This window comes from Mesoplodon bidens, assembly GCF_964165515.1.
Source record: "Mesoplodon bidens genome assembly, chromosome: 3".
NCBI lineage: Eukaryota > Metazoa > Chordata > Mammalia > Artiodactyla > Ziphiidae > Mesoplodon > Mesoplodon bidens.
The window spans coordinates 144,720,076-144,738,146 of NC_138178.1; the positions used below are offsets into that span (position 1 = coordinate 144,720,076).

At 37.1% G+C, this 18,071-nt stretch overlaps 1 protein-coding gene and 1 pseudogene across 6 annotated transcripts in view; one reads left to right on the plus strand and one right to left on the minus strand.

Annotated features, from left to right (window-relative positions):
• Positions 1-18,071, plus strand: part of RAD51B (RAD51 paralog B) — a 670,662-nt gene that overhangs the window by 296,885 nt on the left and 355,706 nt on the right. The gene's annotated exons all lie outside the window — the stretch shown is intronic.
• LOC308614976 (large ribosomal subunit protein uL6-like) lies at positions 3,434-3,949 on the minus strand (annotated as a pseudogene). The gene has a single exon. The product of its transcript is annotated as a large ribosomal subunit protein uL6-like (transcript).

Sequence of the window (18,071 nt, forward strand, 5' to 3'; positions counted from 1 at the left end):
ATGCCGTGCTGATCTTCTCACTAAGCCCTAAACTTTTCCCACAGAAGAAAAGTCTCGAAAGGCTAGTCCAGAATATGATAGCGAGAAGTTGTGAGAGATAGTCTGATTGGTTTATGAAAAGGTAAGGATGAGTCATGTCACTCCTAAAGGCTCTGGCATCCATTTATTACACCAAAGCAAACACTGAAAGAAGGAAGCCTTTAGTCTCATTAAGGAACCCAGACAAAAATCTCACTTAATCTATCTTGCTTTTCCTTTTCCTCTAACTCAGCTGGTGTGCAGGTGTAGAGCAGCTTGGCAGAAGCTTTGAACATTTGGAAAACGGAGTCATTACTGAAAGTCACTGACACACACTACCCTTGGAATGCTGCTGATGTCATGGAAAACTGGGACCTTAGCAGTAACCCCTAACAACCAGAGCTACAGTAAACAGTAAATGTTACCTCCACCAAGGCACTGGTTTTTAAGGAGTTTTAACAGGCTAGGGCTTGCCAGCCACAACTCATAAAAATGTTCTTATAATTTTACCCTGCTCTCTAAAAGCACTGGATAACTGCTGAGGTTTCTCTGCCACTCCGGTATGCAAAGCCAAATTCACGTCAGTTTCAAGGTTCACTATTCAGAATTTATGGCACTTCTTTTCCATTCCTCTTCATACCCCCTGCCATGCTCACAGGATTAGGCCTGGGAGATTTAATACTTTTTCAAAGAAGTCTCTTGTCTTACTGAGTTGCCTCCATTTCTGGTGATGGGGTGAATCTGTGTGCTAGGTTTTGCCTAGTGTTTTATTAGCCTAGCGGTTAACCCAGTCTGGTTAATTTGTAGCCCTTGATCAATAGGTTATATTCCAACCAATTTGAAATAGTTGGGCAAAATGACACCCTGTAATTCAAACACTGAACTAGGTGCATAGCAAGAGAACAAGCAGCACGTGCTGTCATATGGAGTTGTTGAGAATGGTTGCTGTCAACAATTTAAGAAAGGAAAAGAAGACATAGAAACCAAGAGATCGGGAGGAATTTTCTCCCACGATTGGCTTTTTTTTTTTTTCAGGAGAGAGGTTAGAGGAATATTACTATGTAAACCAAACCCAGCATGGCTTCTTTTAGACTTGTCCACAAGGTGGGAAGAAGCAGAATGCTTGTGCAAGGCATTGTCAAGGTGACCATATAACTTACCGTCCAAACTGGATACTTTGGAGAGTGAAGGGGCTCTACTAATAATTACTCTGGCACAATGGGAATAAAGCTGGACTGTCCCAAGCAAAGCAGGAATATGGTCATCTCCATCACTGTGTTAAGACCCACCCAGCCCAAGCCCTTTGAGGAGGCAGTCTTCACAGTGCCAGAGAGAGTGGACCCATTCATGCAACCTGGGTTGTCTCAGTTCCAAGAAAACAAGTCCACTCTTAGAATTAGTGACCTAGATAGGGAACTCTTACTGCAAGATTTCCCCTTAGTTAAAACCTCAAGTAGAGTAAACTTGAACTCATAGTCTTTATTTACCCAGTTTTGAATATGACTTTTATTGCCATAGACCAGTGGTTCTTAAAATGTGAGGAGACACCTGAGGGTCCCCAGAGATCCTTTCAAGGGATCTGTGAGGGTGAACTTTTTTCATCATAATATTAAGGCATTATTTGCCTTTTTCATTCTCATTTTCTCACAGGTGTATGATGGAGTTTTCTAGAGGACATGTGAAGTATGATATTTTAATGAAGAGCCAGATTAATGAAGAACCAGATATTGGAATGTATTAAGGCAGACATTAAAGAGATTGGCAAGACTGTAAAACAGTGGCACTTGTCTCACTAAATTTTTTCATTTTAGAAAATGCAACTATTTTTCATAAAAATACATTATTTATGTTGAGGTTATAGGTTTATTAGTGTTACTTTTAAACAAATCAACAAATACTTAAAAATTATTCAGTTTTGATTTCTTTTTTTTTAGTTTTTAAAAATTTTATTGAAGCATAATTGATTTACAGTGTTGTTTTAATTTCTTCTGTACAGCAAAGTGAGTCATTATACATACACACATATATATATTCTTTTTCATATTCTTTTCCATTATGGTTTGTCACAGAATATTGAATATAGTTCTCTGTGCTATACAGTAGGACCTTGTTGTTTATCCATACTATATATACTAGCTTGCATCTGCTAATCCCAAACTAGAGATTATCATACTAAGTGAAGTAAATCAGAAAGAGAAAGACAAATACCATATGATATCAGTTATATGTGGAATCCAAAATACGATGCAAATCAACATATCTAGGAAACAAAAACAGACTCACAGATATAGATAACAGACTTGTGGTTGCCAAGGAGGGATGGGGTAGGGAAAGGAAGGAATGGGAGTTTGGGATCATCAGGTTTAACTTCTGATATGGTCAACATATCCCTCATAAATAAAAGCTCTATGAGTCCATAATAGTTTTTAAGAGTATAAATTGGTCCCAGGTGGGAAAGGTTTGAGAACTGCTGCTCTAGACCTTTCTCTCTCCTGAAGGAACATGCTGGTAAATTGAGGTGATAAATTCCCTGTGAGAGAGACCATCTTTATTCATTATCTCATCTACTACAGCACCAGCAGAATGCCTTGCCCACAGTTAGTGCTCTTTATAAATATGCATAGATGAGCTCCTGTGACAGCTCTGAAAAGTTACCACATTCTCTCATGTTTGGGTGTTACATTAACATTACTGTTTTTTTTTTAATCGAGGTATAGTTGATGTACACTGTTGCATGTTTGGGGTTTTTTGTGTGTGTCTTTGTCTTTTGATATTTAATGTGTTCCAGTACTTTTTGTTAAATAGTATTATTGATATTTTGACATAACAATAATGATATCATTTTTTTCCTTCCAAAGTCTTATGTAATAGATCAAATTCTCATATGAAACAAGAAAGTTAGATTAAAAAAAAAACCATGAAGAATAATACAAGAACTCATTACTTTTATTTTTTTAACCTACCAATTCTTCTTTATCCTCATCTCAGGTGTCACCTTCTTCAATTAGCCTTCCTGGAACTTCCCACGCTGGCCTGGTACCCCTCCCATGTGCTTTCTAAGTAACCTTTAATACTGGAAGTGCTACTCTGGTCATGCCATTGACATTTTGGTTTCCCCCAGTTAACTTTGCATGCCTGTATGACAGAAGTACTGTCTTTAATTTCCTTATTCCCAGAATTGAATAGTACTTGGTAAAGGGTAAGCACTAGAGAATCTCTTAAATGAAAATGTATAGAAGGAAGGAAAAGTTAGCTAATTTAACTAGTTAGTGAAGTGTCCAGTGCCCCACCCCCCTTCCCAAAATAGAGGTTATTTATTGCATCTTTAAAATATCACAAACAGGTCTTAGGAATTATCCAACATCTTGTTTCCATAGCTGGACAACTTTTAGATGTTATTCATCAGTCTGCTGAACTATCCCTTTTTAAAAGACATAGATATCATTCCCCCAATTTTTCTGATATTTTTAACTATTGTGACTTGCTAAATCAAAGCAGCTGAATTTGACACAAGTTCAATATGGTTTCCTTCAAGAATTAACTCATCTTTCTGGGCTTGAGGTACCCTGTGGATGTTTTTTCCACCCAGGACATTTTAGAGTTCAACGAGAGACCTATTCTGAATGAGGATATTGATGGGGAGGTGAGCACACATAGACTTTACCTTGTAATGACCCCCAGTGTAACGCCCTTGCTCATGTTCTTTACACAACTACAGAGAGTGCCCATCGTGGCCAGTCCTTTGTTTCCCTACTGTATGTCAACCCAGAGCCTCTCTTTTTCCTTCCAAGGAGACTGAGATCTACATTGATGTGATTGAAGTCCCTCCGCCGGGTTCCTCTGGGGCCCTTCACAGTAACTATGCATCCCTTCAGGGTGATGTTGACATTTCCAGAATGTCGACAGTCTGATTGTTGAGAACTGTCTTCATTCTTGCAGTAGATGCAGCAAAGGGAGGTGAGGTATTTTTGTTTTCACTTTTTAATGTCATATTTTAACATGATTTCCATAGTACTGAAAAGAAAATTTTTAGTGGAAGAAACCACAATTTGAGATTGCTTTGTTATGACCTTACGTATAAACCAATATACAGTGGGCCCTGCATATCCGTGGATGTGGAACCTGTGGATACGGAGAGCCGACTGTACTGGGGCATTTTATGTAGGGGACTTGAGCATCCGAGGATTTTGCTGTCTATGCGGAGTGTCCTGGAGCTAATGCCCTGTGGATGCCAAGGGGCCATATTTCCACCTATCTCTCCACACTCATAAACTCCTTTTCAGAGTAGGAATCTTTTAAGCCCTTAAAGGTTGGTTACCTTTTTCTGAGAATGTGATATTTCTCAATATCAGAAATTATTTCTTTTGGCAAAAAGGGAAAAATTCCATTACATATATATATGTATATATATATGTATATATATATGTATATATATATATACACACACACACATACATACATACCACATCTTCTTTATCCACTCATCTGTTTGATGGACACTTAGGTTGCTTCCATATCTTGGCAATTGTAAATAATGCTACTATGAACATTGAGGTGCATGTATTTTTTCGAATTAGTGGGATTTTTGTTTGTTTGTTTGTTTGTTTTGTTTTCAGATATATACCCAGGAGTGGAATTGCTGGGTCCTATGGTTGTTCTATTTTTAGTTTTTTGAGAAACTTCCATTCTGTTTTCCATAGTGGCTACACCAATTTACATTCCCACCAACAGTGTAGGAGGGGTCCCTTTTCTCTGCATCCTCACCAACGTTTGTTCCTTGTGTTCTTTTTGATGATGGCCATTCTTACAGTTGTGAGGGATAACTCATTGTGGTTTTGATTTGCATTTCCCTGATGATTAACAGTGTTGACCATCTTTTCATGTGCCTCTTGGCCACCTGCATTTCCTCTTCAGAAAAATGTCTATTCAGGTCTTCTGCCCATTTTTAAATTGGGTTGTATGGGTTGTTTTTTTTTTTTTTTTTTTTTTTTTCTTTTTGCGGTATGCGGGCCTCTCACTGTTGTGGCCTCTCCCGTTGCGGAGCACAGGCTCCGGATGCGCAGGCCCAGCGGCCATGGCTCACGGGCCCAGCCGCTCCGCGGCATATGGGATCCTCCCAGACTGGGGCACGAACCCGTATCCCCTGCATCAGCAGGCGGACTCTCAACCACTGCGCCACCAGGGAGGCCCTGTTTTTTTTTTTATGTTGAGTTGTGTGAGCTGTTTATATATGTTGGATATTAATCCCTTATCAGTCATAATTTTCAAATAGTTTCTCCCATTCAGTAGGTTCTCTTTTTGTTTTGTTGATGGTTTCCTTTGCTGTGCAAAAGCTTTTAAGTTTAATTAGGTCCCATTTGTTTCTTTTTTTGGATCTATCTCCTAAAACAAAGGAAATAAAAGCATTCTGTTTGGTTTAGGTTGAGTCTTTTCTGTGAGTGCTGTTAGTTATATGAGTCCCCAAGTCTCTTTCTTTTCCTTAAGACCTAACACTTTGGATAATTATTTACCAAACTTATGTGTGAATGTTTGATCAGGAGACGAGAGAGAATACGTGGCAATTCTTATCAAGTCCTCATTTAAAAAGGGTTCAGTGGGGGAATAGTAGTATTTTGTCTGAGATAGAGTCCTAAAGGAACACTGATATTTTTGGACAGGGCACTGGCTGGATGGGAATGGGAGAGCTGGATATTTGTCCTGACTTTACTACTCTCTAAATATTAGTATGATTTCAGCAGATCACCTTACTTCCCTTTGCTACTCTTAAGTTTCCCCATCTGTAAAATCAGGCTGGATTAGAAGGTCTGAAAGGCCCCGTGCAGATCATCTAATTCTATAGTTTGTTTTGTACTGTCAGGATTTCATGTTCTTGACATTCTTAGTTGACAAGTAAGGTGTGGGAGGAAATGACAGTCTTGAGTAACCAAAATGGATTTTGTCTGCCCGTATGCGCTAATCCCCAAAAGAAGAAGAAAATGCAAATGAGCCAGGGGCCGAACACGAAAATGGTGACAGTGAGGAGAACATTGAAGCAGACAGCTGAAAGCTTCATTTCCTGGCCCGTCTGCCATGAGAAAGGCTGAGACTGCCAAAGCCTCCAGGCAATCAAGGCCAAAACTTTGGCTCACTCTTATTTTGAACTACCCCCATACCACACACACAAACCACACAGGAAAATTGTCGCTCTCCCTTCATATTTGTGCATTTTGGCTGCACTCCGATTTATGCCAAGTCCTCGCCTGATCCTCTTCCTTCCAGCTGTCACTATATTCTGCCTGTTGCTTTCCGGGCTTTGGAAAGCAGCTGCAATTTTCAGTGGAGGCCCAGGGGTGGTGGCCTTGGCGGTGGGGCGTTGTTAGGGTGTGTGGACTCTGTCTGAACCAACAGTCACTTTCACCTGGTTTATAGGCAGTTTGAGGATTGTTCTCACTCTCCTTCCTTGGCAAATGTCAGAACTGATGGCTTTAATTTTTTTCCCTCTCCTCCCTCTTTGGGGAGTTTTTCCCCGCTCTACATTCCTCAGCCTTTTAGTCTGAGAGCGTCCTGTGGAAGATTTGGTTTGTCTTAGGTTCTTTTGCCAGGCTGCTCATCTTCTTTTTTTTCTTTCTTCCACATAAAACGTATTTATCTATTGGGAGAGCTTAAGATAGATAACCAGAGCTTACAAGCCTAGAAACTTGACTCCTTCTCATCTCTGACAGTATATCCCAAGCCATTAGGTCTCACAAGGCCCAGAGAGCTCTTGGTCATTCGCTGTCCATCCGGCCTCTAGTTGGAGAGCTAGCTGTGGTGTCCTTTCACCTCTGGCTTGTGAGGTTTTCCCATGGGGCTTGTCTGCATACATCTCGTATTGGCTCTTAGCGATGGTAACCGAACAAAGAGACAGTTGGTTCTCATCATATTAGAAAGCTGAGCAAGAATCAGGAAATCTGCTTGAAGAATCTTGGCTGAATATAAGGAGAAGCCATGTTATTATGAAGGTTTTAAATCATTCCAGTGTGCACAGACTGACCTTGCTGGGCTGAATATTGAAAGCAGAACAAAACTCCCACCCAGCCATTGTTTTTGGCTGATGAAGAGAGCCTTTTTAGGTACAGTGGGTTGTTCTCTGCCCCTCTTTCTGGAAACTGCATCAACTATCTTGCCTTATACCTAGCAGTGCCAGCCCACACTCCTGTTTTCCTTTGGTTTTTAAAATAAATTTATTTATTTATCTGTGTTTGTTTTTGGCTGCGTTGGGTCTTCGTTGCTGCACGCGGGCTTTCTCTAGTTGCAGCAAGTGGGAGCTACTCTTTGTTGCAGTGCGCAGGCTTCTCATTGCGGTGGCTTCTCTTGTTGCAGAGCATGGGCTCTAGGCGCGTGGGCTTCAGTAGTTGTGGCACGACACACTCCTGTTTATGTAAGAGGAACCTCACATAGTTCTCAGGGCCTGGTGAAAAAAACCTCAAAGTGTGTCTGTGTTTGGGTTTGTCTGATGGTTTCTCCTGTCTGTATGAATTTTGTATTTTATTTCAAAGAATTTAAATTTTAATTGATGTTAAATTCAAATAGGCGAGTCTATTTGATAAAATTCTTTGGTGATAGGATCCTGTTTAACTTTATAGGTACTATATAAAGTCTTTTTATTCATGTTGGGAATATAATACTGCAAAGCCATTTTTTTCTTTCAGTTCTGCCTGTTTTATCTCAATCCTGGACTTACTTGGCTATATTGTTTCTAATGCCCAGTTAACCCTTCTGTCACTCATCCTTTCTCTCAGTCCACATTTTTTGCATTGTCTATAATTCATAGAATCATAGTTTGATAAAGCATTAGTACTGGAAGGGTCCTTAGATGTTAACTACCCAAGCTTCATTTTATAGATGAAAAAAGAGCCTACAAAAGTAACAGGATTAGGCCAAGGTCACATACCTGCCAGAGCTTAGGCTCACAAGTGTTTTTCCACTATACTACTCCAGACTCCATGTGTCAGGAATTTTCCAAAGCACTAGACTAATAATAGCTACTTCAACAGGCAGGAAGTGCATCTTACTGGAAAGGGCAGAGGTTTTGGAGCCAGAGAGATTTGGGTTTGAATATCTTGTTCTGCCACCTACTGGCAGGGTAAATTGGGCAAGTAACTAAAGCTTTTAGGGACTCTGTTTCTTCCTCTGTAATATGGGAATAATAATAATAATACTTTAGGGTTATTATGAGTATTGCACTATATGATCTGTATAATGTGCCTGTTATACATATTGTGTTCAACAAATTATTATCAATATTATAAAAAATCTACTGATCATAGGAAACATTATCTCACATATATAAATAATAATTTAAAATACATAGGTATTTTCGGGCTTCCCTGGTGGCGCAGTGGTTGAGAGTCCGCCTGCCAATGCAGGGGACACGGGTTCGTGCCCCAGTCTGGGAAGATCCCACATGCCACGGAGCGGCTGGGCCCGTGAGCCGTGGCCGCTGAGCCTGCGTATCCGGAGCCTGTGCTCCACAACGGGAGAGGCCACAACAGTGAGAGGCCCGCGTACCGCAAAAAAGAAAAGATAAAAAAAAGGTATTTTATAATTAGCTATTCTGAGCAGTTCTTGTTCAATAATATTCTCCTAAATTTAGCATTAAAATATGAATGGAGTGAGTTGTCCGGAAATGAATTCCTGAAAGTTATTTATACCATGACAGTGATTCATGTATTTCCCTTTTCTTTATAGCTTTCATCTGTACTTAGCTACAGTGTATCTTGTCCAAAAATTTTTGTACATGTTGAACTCACCCTAGGAAGACATCTGGAGTATACTTAGGTTTGGCCCCTGGTTTTCATTTAGCTAAACACTAGGATATAAATCTAGAATATAATCTACATAGAATGTTAAATTCATATTTTTGAGAAGCTTGAGATATTTAGTGTTATTCTGTTATTCTGTGATGAACAGCTTCGATGTGAAATTATATGTACCTGTTTGGAGTATAGGTTGAAGTTATCTTGTGTTCATCATAAAAGGGCCCAAGATTGTTCTGTTAAAAGGAAGTAGAACTATGTTGTTGAACCCAATAGCATGGGGAGGAGGAATGAGTTAGGAAACAAAAGCTAAGATTGAATTAGCGAAGGCCAGAAGCAACAAAAGAAAGTTTGGAAGCTTCAGAAGGAGTGATTCAGGGGAATTTCAGTTGTGGGCCTCTCAGATTGCATAGATGTTGGCTGACTGGAATGCACTTAAGCTTAAAGTGGATGGAAGGACCTTGAGAAACTAGACAGAAAGAATTTCGCTTCTCTAATAAAGAGAGGGCTTGGGAGAAAGAGCTTTGGCTTAGATTTTAGACAGAAGTTAAGTGCAACTAGAAAGGGGCACTATGTGCTTTCCTCCATATGGAACCCTTAATTGCTAAGGCACTTTCAAGTTCATGTAATTTGGTCCATAACTATGGTTAGATACATAGACTTTTCTTTCCTTGGTCGCTTTTTCAGTAAGGTGAAAGTTAAAGAGTGCAGCAGTGGTGGAGAGTGGAATGGATATTCCTTGTGCCTGTTCCTACCCACTGTTATATATTAGGTTAAGAGCCTTAGGCCAGCAGTTTCTTAAAGATAAAAGTAGGCGTGAGTTTGGAGGAATATTGGATAATTGAATATGACCAGGAAGTAGAAGGTGCTATTTTGCTGTATTTTGGGTTCATCCAGATGGGATCAAACCAGAGGAATTTGGCAAGCGTTGGGACTCACCACTTAGAACCACACTGAAATAGTTGTGGTAGCAAAAGAATTTCTCCAGGAGACTTATTTCACTTGAGGCATAACAGCCAGAGATTCCTGGCCCTTGAGGGAAGAGTGCCAAAGCTGATAAATTTTAGAACAATCAGCTGAAGTCTATAAACTCAGGAGAAGTGGTTCAATTAGATGGTACTGGGACTAAATTGTTTCCATAATTTTCACACAGAAGACATACTATGAGTAAATGTGTCCTATAATCCACTGTTTAGAATTAGCTCCTCCCTAATTTTATGTGCTTTCCTTGAGATTTAATATATTGCAGTTTAATAAATGAGAAGATTATAAAAGAATTTAACTTTAAGAACTTGTGTTTGACTTCTGTATTCGTGAAATTCTGACATATTAACCTTACTATTTTTTTAAGACTTTCTGGAAGAGTTCTTTGTGACCTAAAATTTACCTTCCTGTTTAATCATTCTCTGAGGCTTTTTATACTCTGGTAAAATTAACTACACTTCATCATCATCAGTATTGCTTATCCCTTGTCACCTGACATCTATCCCTGTATTGTCCAATTGTATCCCCTTCAATTGCCCAGCCCACTGACTTACATACATTAGGTTTTCATTAAATATTTTTTATTGAATGGTGAATGAGGAAGTTCTTTATATTTTAAACAACTGACTATTGTGGAGAAAGACAACACAACAGGAAGGAATTACTGTGACTAAAGAGTCAAACAGGATACTAAAAATGGGAGCTTTAAAAATTTTTAACAGCTTTATTGAGTCATAATTGACATCCAATAAAGAGCACATATTTAATACAATTTGATAAGTTTTAACATATGTATACACCCATGAAGTCATCACCACAATGAAGATAATGGACATGTCCATCATCCCCAAAAGTTTCCATGTAGCTGTTTTAATCCATCTCTCCCATCCTTCCCCACCTTACCCTCCTCAAGCAAACCACTCATCTGTTTTTGTCACTATAGATTAGTTTGCATTTTTTAGAGTCTTATATAAATAGAATCATACAGGGTAAACTCTCTTTGGTCTAGCTTTTTCACTCAGCTCAATTATTTTGAGATTCATCCATGGTGTTGCATCTATCATTATTTTATTTGTTTTTATTGTTAAGTAGTATTCCATTGTATGCATATAACACAATTTACTTATCCAGTCACCTATTGATGGATATTTTTGGTTCTTTCCAGTTTATGAATATTATAAATAAAGCCACTATGAACATTTGACTACAAGTCATTGAATAGAGGTATGCTTTCTTTTTTCATGGATAAATACCTGAGAGTAGAATGGCTAGATTATGGGATGGTGCATGTTTAGCTTTCTAAGAAACAAACTGTCTTCCAAAGTGGCTGTACCCTTTTGCATTTCCCCAGCAATGAAGTAGAGTTCCTGTTGTTCCACATGCTTGCCGGCATTTAATAATGTTGGTACTTTGAATCTTAGCCATTCTAATAGATGTTTAGTGGTATCTCATTATTATTTTCATTTTCAAGTCCCTAATGACATATGAGGTTGAGCATCTTTTAAAATACTTATTTGTCATGTGTATGTCTTATTTGGTGAGATGTCTATTAAGATCTTTTACCCATTTTTAAATCAGATTGTGTAAGAGTTTTTAGAGTCCCTTGAGTCCCTTGTATATTTTGGATACAAGTCCTGTATCCAGTACATGTTTTGCAGATTTTCTTTCAGTCTGTGGCTTGTCTTTTCATTCTCTTAACAGTGTCTTTTGCTGAGAAGTTTTTAATTTTAATGAAGTCCAGCTTGACAATTTTTTCTTTCATGGAGAGTGCTTTTGCTGTTATATCCAGAAACTCATGGCCACGCCCCAAGTCACCTAGCTTTTCTCCTATGTTATTGTCTGGAGTTTTATAGTTTTGTGTTTTATATTTAGTTCTATCATCCATTTTGAGTTAATTTTTGTGAAGGGTGTAAGGTAAGTGTCTAAATTATTTTTTGTTTTTTTAATGTGGATGTCCAGTTGTTCCAGCACCATTTGTTAAAAAGATGATCCTTCTACATTGAATTGCCTTTGGCTCCTTTGTCAAAACTCAGTTAACTATATGTGAGTTATGAACTCTCTACTCTTTTCTGTTGATCTAGTTATCCGTTCTTTCACTGAAAGCACACTCCCTAGATTACTGTAGCTTTATAGTAAGTCTTGAAGTCGGGTAGTTTCAGTCTTCCATCTTTGTTTTTCTTCAATATTGTGTGGGCTACTGTGGGTCTTTTGCCTTTCCATATAAGCTTTAGAATCAGTTTGTCCATATCCATTAAGTAATTTATTGGGATTTTGATTGGGATTGCATTGAATCTATAGATCAAGTTGGGAAGAATCAACATTTTGAGAATATTGGGTCTTCCTATTCACAGAATATCTCTCCATTTATTTAGATCTTCTTTGAGTTCTTTCATCAGAGTTTTATAGTTTCCTCCTACAGATTTGTATATACTTTGTTGGGTTTACACCTAAGTATTTCTCTCTCTCTCTCTCTCTCTCTGTGCCAAGATAAATGGTGTTGTGTTTCTAATTTCAAATTCTAATTGTTCATTGCTGGTATGTAAGGAAGCAATTGACTTTCATACATTAACCTTGTATCCTGTCTTCCTTTGGATTAAGTATTTTTATGATTCCATTTTACATCCTTGATTGTCTTGTTAGCTATAACTTTATTTAGTTGTTTTGGAATTTATAGTGTACATCTTTAACTTATCACAGCCTATCTTTAACTGCTATTATGCCACTTCACATATAGTATAAGAATGTTACAGTAGCTGTATAGTAGTTGTCATATATTTTACTTATACATGTTATACATGTTATGAATCACACAAATAAAGTTTTGTTTAAGCAGCCAGTTGTCTTTAAAATATATTTAAATAATAAAATATCTTATATATTTACCTACTAGGTACCATTTCCATTGTTCTTTATTCCTTTGTATAGATCCAGATTTCCATCTGATGTTATTTTCCTTCTGCCTAAAGGACTTACTGTATTATTTCTTGTAGTGTAGGTAAGCTGGAGATGAATTTTTTCAGCTTTTGTATGTCTAAAGAGCTCCTTATTTTACCTTTGTTTTTTTGGAAGATAGTTTTGCTGGGAATAGAATTCTCGGTTGACAGTTTTCTCTTTCAGTGTTTTGAAGTTGCACAACTGTATTTCTATTTTCATTGTTTCCAACTAGAAACTGCACTTATCTTTGTTTCTCTGTATATAATGCGTCTTTTCCTCTTGTTCCTTTTAAGTTTTTTTCCTTTCACTGGTTTTGAGAAACTTAATTATGATGTACCTTCATGTAATTTTCTCATGTTTTTTATGCTTGGGATTTGTTGAGCTTTTTCATATGAAGAGTTATAGTTTTCATCAAATTTGGGAAAATCCTGACTATTATTTTTTCAAAAGTTTTTTCTTCTCTTTTTCTTCTATCCTCCTCCTTGGAGACTCCTATTACACATATAGTAATCACCTGAAGTTGTCCCCACCCCATAGCTCACTAATGCTCTTTTCATTTGGCTGATTGTTTTCTGTTTCATTTTAGATAGTTTCTATTGCTGTAGCTTCAAGTTAATTGTTTTTGTCTATTTCTATGTTTACTAGTTTCTATTGTTGTGTCTTCACAACTTGTGTCTTCAAGTTCTCCAATGTGTAATCTACCATTAATTCCATCCAGTGTATTTGTCATCTCATATATTGTAGTGTTTATCTCTAAAAGTCTGATTTTGGGTCTTTTTGCTATCTCTAACTTTTCAAACATATGGAATATAGTTATAATAACTATTTTAATATCATTGTCTATTCATTCTAGCATCTGTGTCAGTTCTGAGTCCATTTCAGTGATTGAGTTTTCTCCTTATTATGGGTCTCACTTTGCTGCTTCTATCTATGTCTGGTTATATTTGATTGGATGCCAGACATTGTGAATTTTACCTTCTTGGGTACATTGTGAATTTTCCCTTCTTGGGTGCTGTATATTTTTGTACTCCTATAAATATTAAGAATTGTTTTGGGATGTAGTTGAATTATTTGGAAACAGTTTGATCCTTTTGGATATTGCTTTTAAGTTTTGTTTTTGTTTTTGGCAGGACCAGAACCGTTTGGTTTAAAGATAATTATTCTCCACTATCAAGGCAAGATCCTTCTGTATACTGTACTCAGTGCTCCATGATTTATGACGTTTCCATTCTGGTTGATGAGGATAGGCATTACTCCTGGCTTTGTGTGAGTGCCAGGCACTCTTCTCTTTACTTCTATCAAATCTTTCTTTCTCCAGCCTCAAGTAATTTCCTCACATTCATGTACTAATCAGTACTCTGCTGAGTATTTGAGGGAGACTCCACAGATCTCTCATGTGAACTCTAGCTGCCTTGTTCTTCCCAGGTCCTAGGTTCCATCTCCTCAACTTGAGTGGACTCCATCTTGGTTTCCTCTCCCTGCATCACAGCCTAGAAATTATTAGTAAGCTGGGGCAGTCATAGCGCACTCCTCATTTTTTTCATCTCTAAGGGATCACTGTCTTTCATTGCCTGATGTCCAGTATCTTGGGGAAAAAAAAGTTGTTTCATATGTTTTGTCTTAAAAATATTTTTTTGGTTGTTTTAGGTGGTAGGGTAAATTTGATCCTGTTACTCCATCTTGGTCAGAAGAGAAAAAGCTTCTTTTAAGTTTTCAATGGTGGTTATAGAAATGACCAATAGCAAGACAAGGAGTCTCTAACTGAAATACCCATGATGTTTCCTCATAAATTGCGAAGTTGGAAAGAGAATTAATCTCAGAATTATCATTATTTTTTCATCCACTTACATCCATCACAGACATTTACATAACAAAGTTCCTTGTACAAATGGTCGATCACATCAATGGGTAGATTATTGAATTTGAGGGGGAAAGACATACACAAGCCACTAGAATTATATGTTTCATAGAACATATTATGTAAGAAGGAAATGATACCAAGTGAATTGAGTTGGTATCATAGTACAGTATTATTTTAATTTCTTTATATCAGTAAATAGCTGTGAGATTTTTGGTTTTGTTTATTTGCTTTGTTTGTGCTTTACTGGGAAGCCAATTGATTTTTGGCAAGAAAAGAAGCAGAAAAAAATACCAAAATGCTAGAGAAATGTAGGTTATCTCCTGTCCTTACAGCCCCTATAATGTCAGCCAAGTCAATAAATGTTTGCAAAAATCCAACTAGAATGTGATAAGGTACTTGCTATAATTGCTTTCTCCTTTTATAGACAGTTTGAAAAGTAGTAAAGTTCATGGATAAACAGCAGTAATTAGAATGCAATTGTGAATCTTGGGTGCAATTTGCATGTGTGAGCTTCAGATTGACTTGGCCCTCAGGGCAGAGAGACCCTTCTAAGACTAGTACCACAAAGATTTGGAGTTCATCTGACAGTTTATGTGGCTAATTAGCACTTAGGGTTTCTTCAGTAGGGGCTAGTGAAGTAAGAACTAGATAATATCTTGTAAGGTCTTTTTTTTTTTTTTTTTTTCCTATCTTGTACTTAGAAAAGGGGCTTGGACTGTTGAATTGGAATGGAACAATTAAACAGACTTTAAAATAAAGCCCTGACATGCTGGCTGCTTGCCTGCTCTACTGGGGCAGCTCTGGTTCCAGGGAGAGAGAATGCTTTTTTTGTTTGTTTGTTTGTTTCCAGACAATTTCCTGCGTCATCACATTTTTTGTGTGAGCCAAGTGTTTGAGGTTGGTGATGTTGACAGAGCCCTTGGAGAATGGAAGGAGTTCATCTCCACAGAGAAAGGCTTGTGTATTTCAAGTCTGAAAATTCCAGAATATTTTTCTATAACATTATTATTGCTAGCTTTTTATTGCTGGTCTCCCCTTATCTAGTTAGCAGCTTTTTAGGTGGATTAATGTTTTAAGTCAAGAAAGCATTTTAGAAAAACTGTTTCTCTTGGCATTTATGAAACTTGCAGCCACATATCTTGCTCTGCTTGGGTCTAAGTTTGGCAAATTGTGCATGTAGTATTCCCAGAAGGCTTAGGGTTTTTTTTTTTTAACTATAAATTCTATGTTTATTAATATTTAATTTCCCTATAATAGAATCATTGCATGCTGAGTGACATTTTCTCATGAATTGTTTGGGAAAATATAAAATATGTTTGAACTATAATTATTATGATGATTTCCATTTATTTACAAATTTCCTTTTATTAATAATGTACCCAAGGCTATTCTTGATAATTTGAAAACAGAAATTTTGTTATATATATATATATATATATATATATATATATATATATATATATATATATATATATATATATATATATATATATGGTTTTTTTTTTTCTGGTATGATTGGAACTCTTAATAAAGGTATAAACTCTTATTCAGAATTGAGTCCTCAGTCTGGTTCCATAGCACCTCTGATTCAAAGAGCGTGTTGCAGTTTATAAAAGACTTACTTCTGGTAGTGGAGGTGGTAGTTTTGGGAAAATGGGGATAGAGGGGGAGGCATTAGGTACACGCATATTTCTCTAACATCTGTTAATGTGCCAGGTGCTGACCCAGACATCTATGTTATCCTTTTATAAACTGCCATTTCTGAATCTCAGAAAATGGCCTGATTAGGTGGGATCTGGAGAACTAGAAAATCTTACTATTATTATTTTTTAAACCTATACCTATAAAAGAGAGTTATTAAGAATTCATTTAGTATGATGCTTCTTTTTCTCTGTTTCAGATTTAAACTGTTTTTCTATAAGCTAATCAATAGAGGGATGATAAACATTTTAAAGCATGTTATAGCAAAGGTGTGACATTATGAAAAATGGGACATTACATGGAAGTAATAGAATAAAATATATGGAATCAGGTAGTCTGAGAATTTTAGAACTAAATTTAGAAATCACTTGGACCATGTATTTCATCTGACAGATGAGAAAACTGCTATCCTCAACATATCAGCCTTGCCCAACAGAGCTAGTTAGTGCAGATATAAGATGGAAACCTAGGTTGCTTAACTGCCAGTTCACTGTCCTTTCTATTATATCCTCATTCTGTTTTCTGCCTTCCACATGAGCTCTACATCCTAAATTAAAACAATAATAACAGCAATCACAAGTGATTGTGTTAAAAATACAATTTAAACCTGTTTGTTGGTTGGTTGCTTTATAGCTGGCTTGTCAAAAAGTCTTAGGGAGTCAGGTATTGGGTAGGTCATGGCCTCTAATCTTATTTTCAGAGTTGGAGAGAAATCACTGGAGACGAATTATATAAACTTTTAAACTATTCATTTGAATGTTTAAGTAGTTGTGATCTCTGCTGTAATGGTCCTAGAAGACATTACTCAGGCCGCAGCTGGCTATTCTTGAGACCACAGAAAGAGAAAGAGCCTCTGCCCTGATGTATTCCATGAGGTGAATAATAGGCAACATTTAAGGAACACCTAGCTCATGGCAGACTATTCTCATCACACCCTTCCCACCGACTTTTTTCATTCCCCACATCCCATACCAATCTTCCTTGACCAAATGCAATGAACAGGAGCTGCTGTATGAATTGGAAGGAAAATGTCTGAAATATATGACGTTATAATGACTTGGTAAGTGCTATAAAAATACTCTATAACTGAGTTGGAAGTTGCATCATCCACGCCTGTGGCACTGTGGACTGGGCCCAAATGGTGTAATTCTCTACTGTAACACTGAAGTAATGTTTACATCTGCCAAGAAAATATTTTAGATTTCAAACCTGTGAAATGGCCAGCTATAATTGTCCAATTCCAGTGAACCACAGGTATATTTAGTTTCCTTCCTTTACTTCTTACTGTCTTCTTTAAGTAGGCTGAGCCAACTAATTAAGGATTGTGCTCTTGTATGACTCTGCAAGGTGAGCTTTAAAGTCACTCAATATATTTGAATGCCTACATATTATATAGCACTGCTCTCTTAAATGTACAAACTCTTTAATAGAGTGTAAGTCCATTTCATTTAGAGAAAACAATTATTTTCATCTACATATGTCAGAGTAATGGTAGAAGTGGCATATTGTAATGACAGAACATGAGGAGTCAGAAAATTTAGATTTATTTTTCCCCCTACTGTTGATTCTTCATTTGATCTGACTTGAATCATTTCCTTTTTCTTTAGTTTCTATATCTGCTGAAGGTGAATAATAATACTTTCATTTGCCACACAGAGGTGCTGGGAGAATGAAAGATAAACTTTTCCAAAGCACTGTGAGCTGCTTAAAAGAAAGACTTGTTTAAACAAAAGTTGATTCCATTTTCTGTCTTGTTATTTCTTATGTTCAGATACCATAGAAAGTGTTAGAAGAGA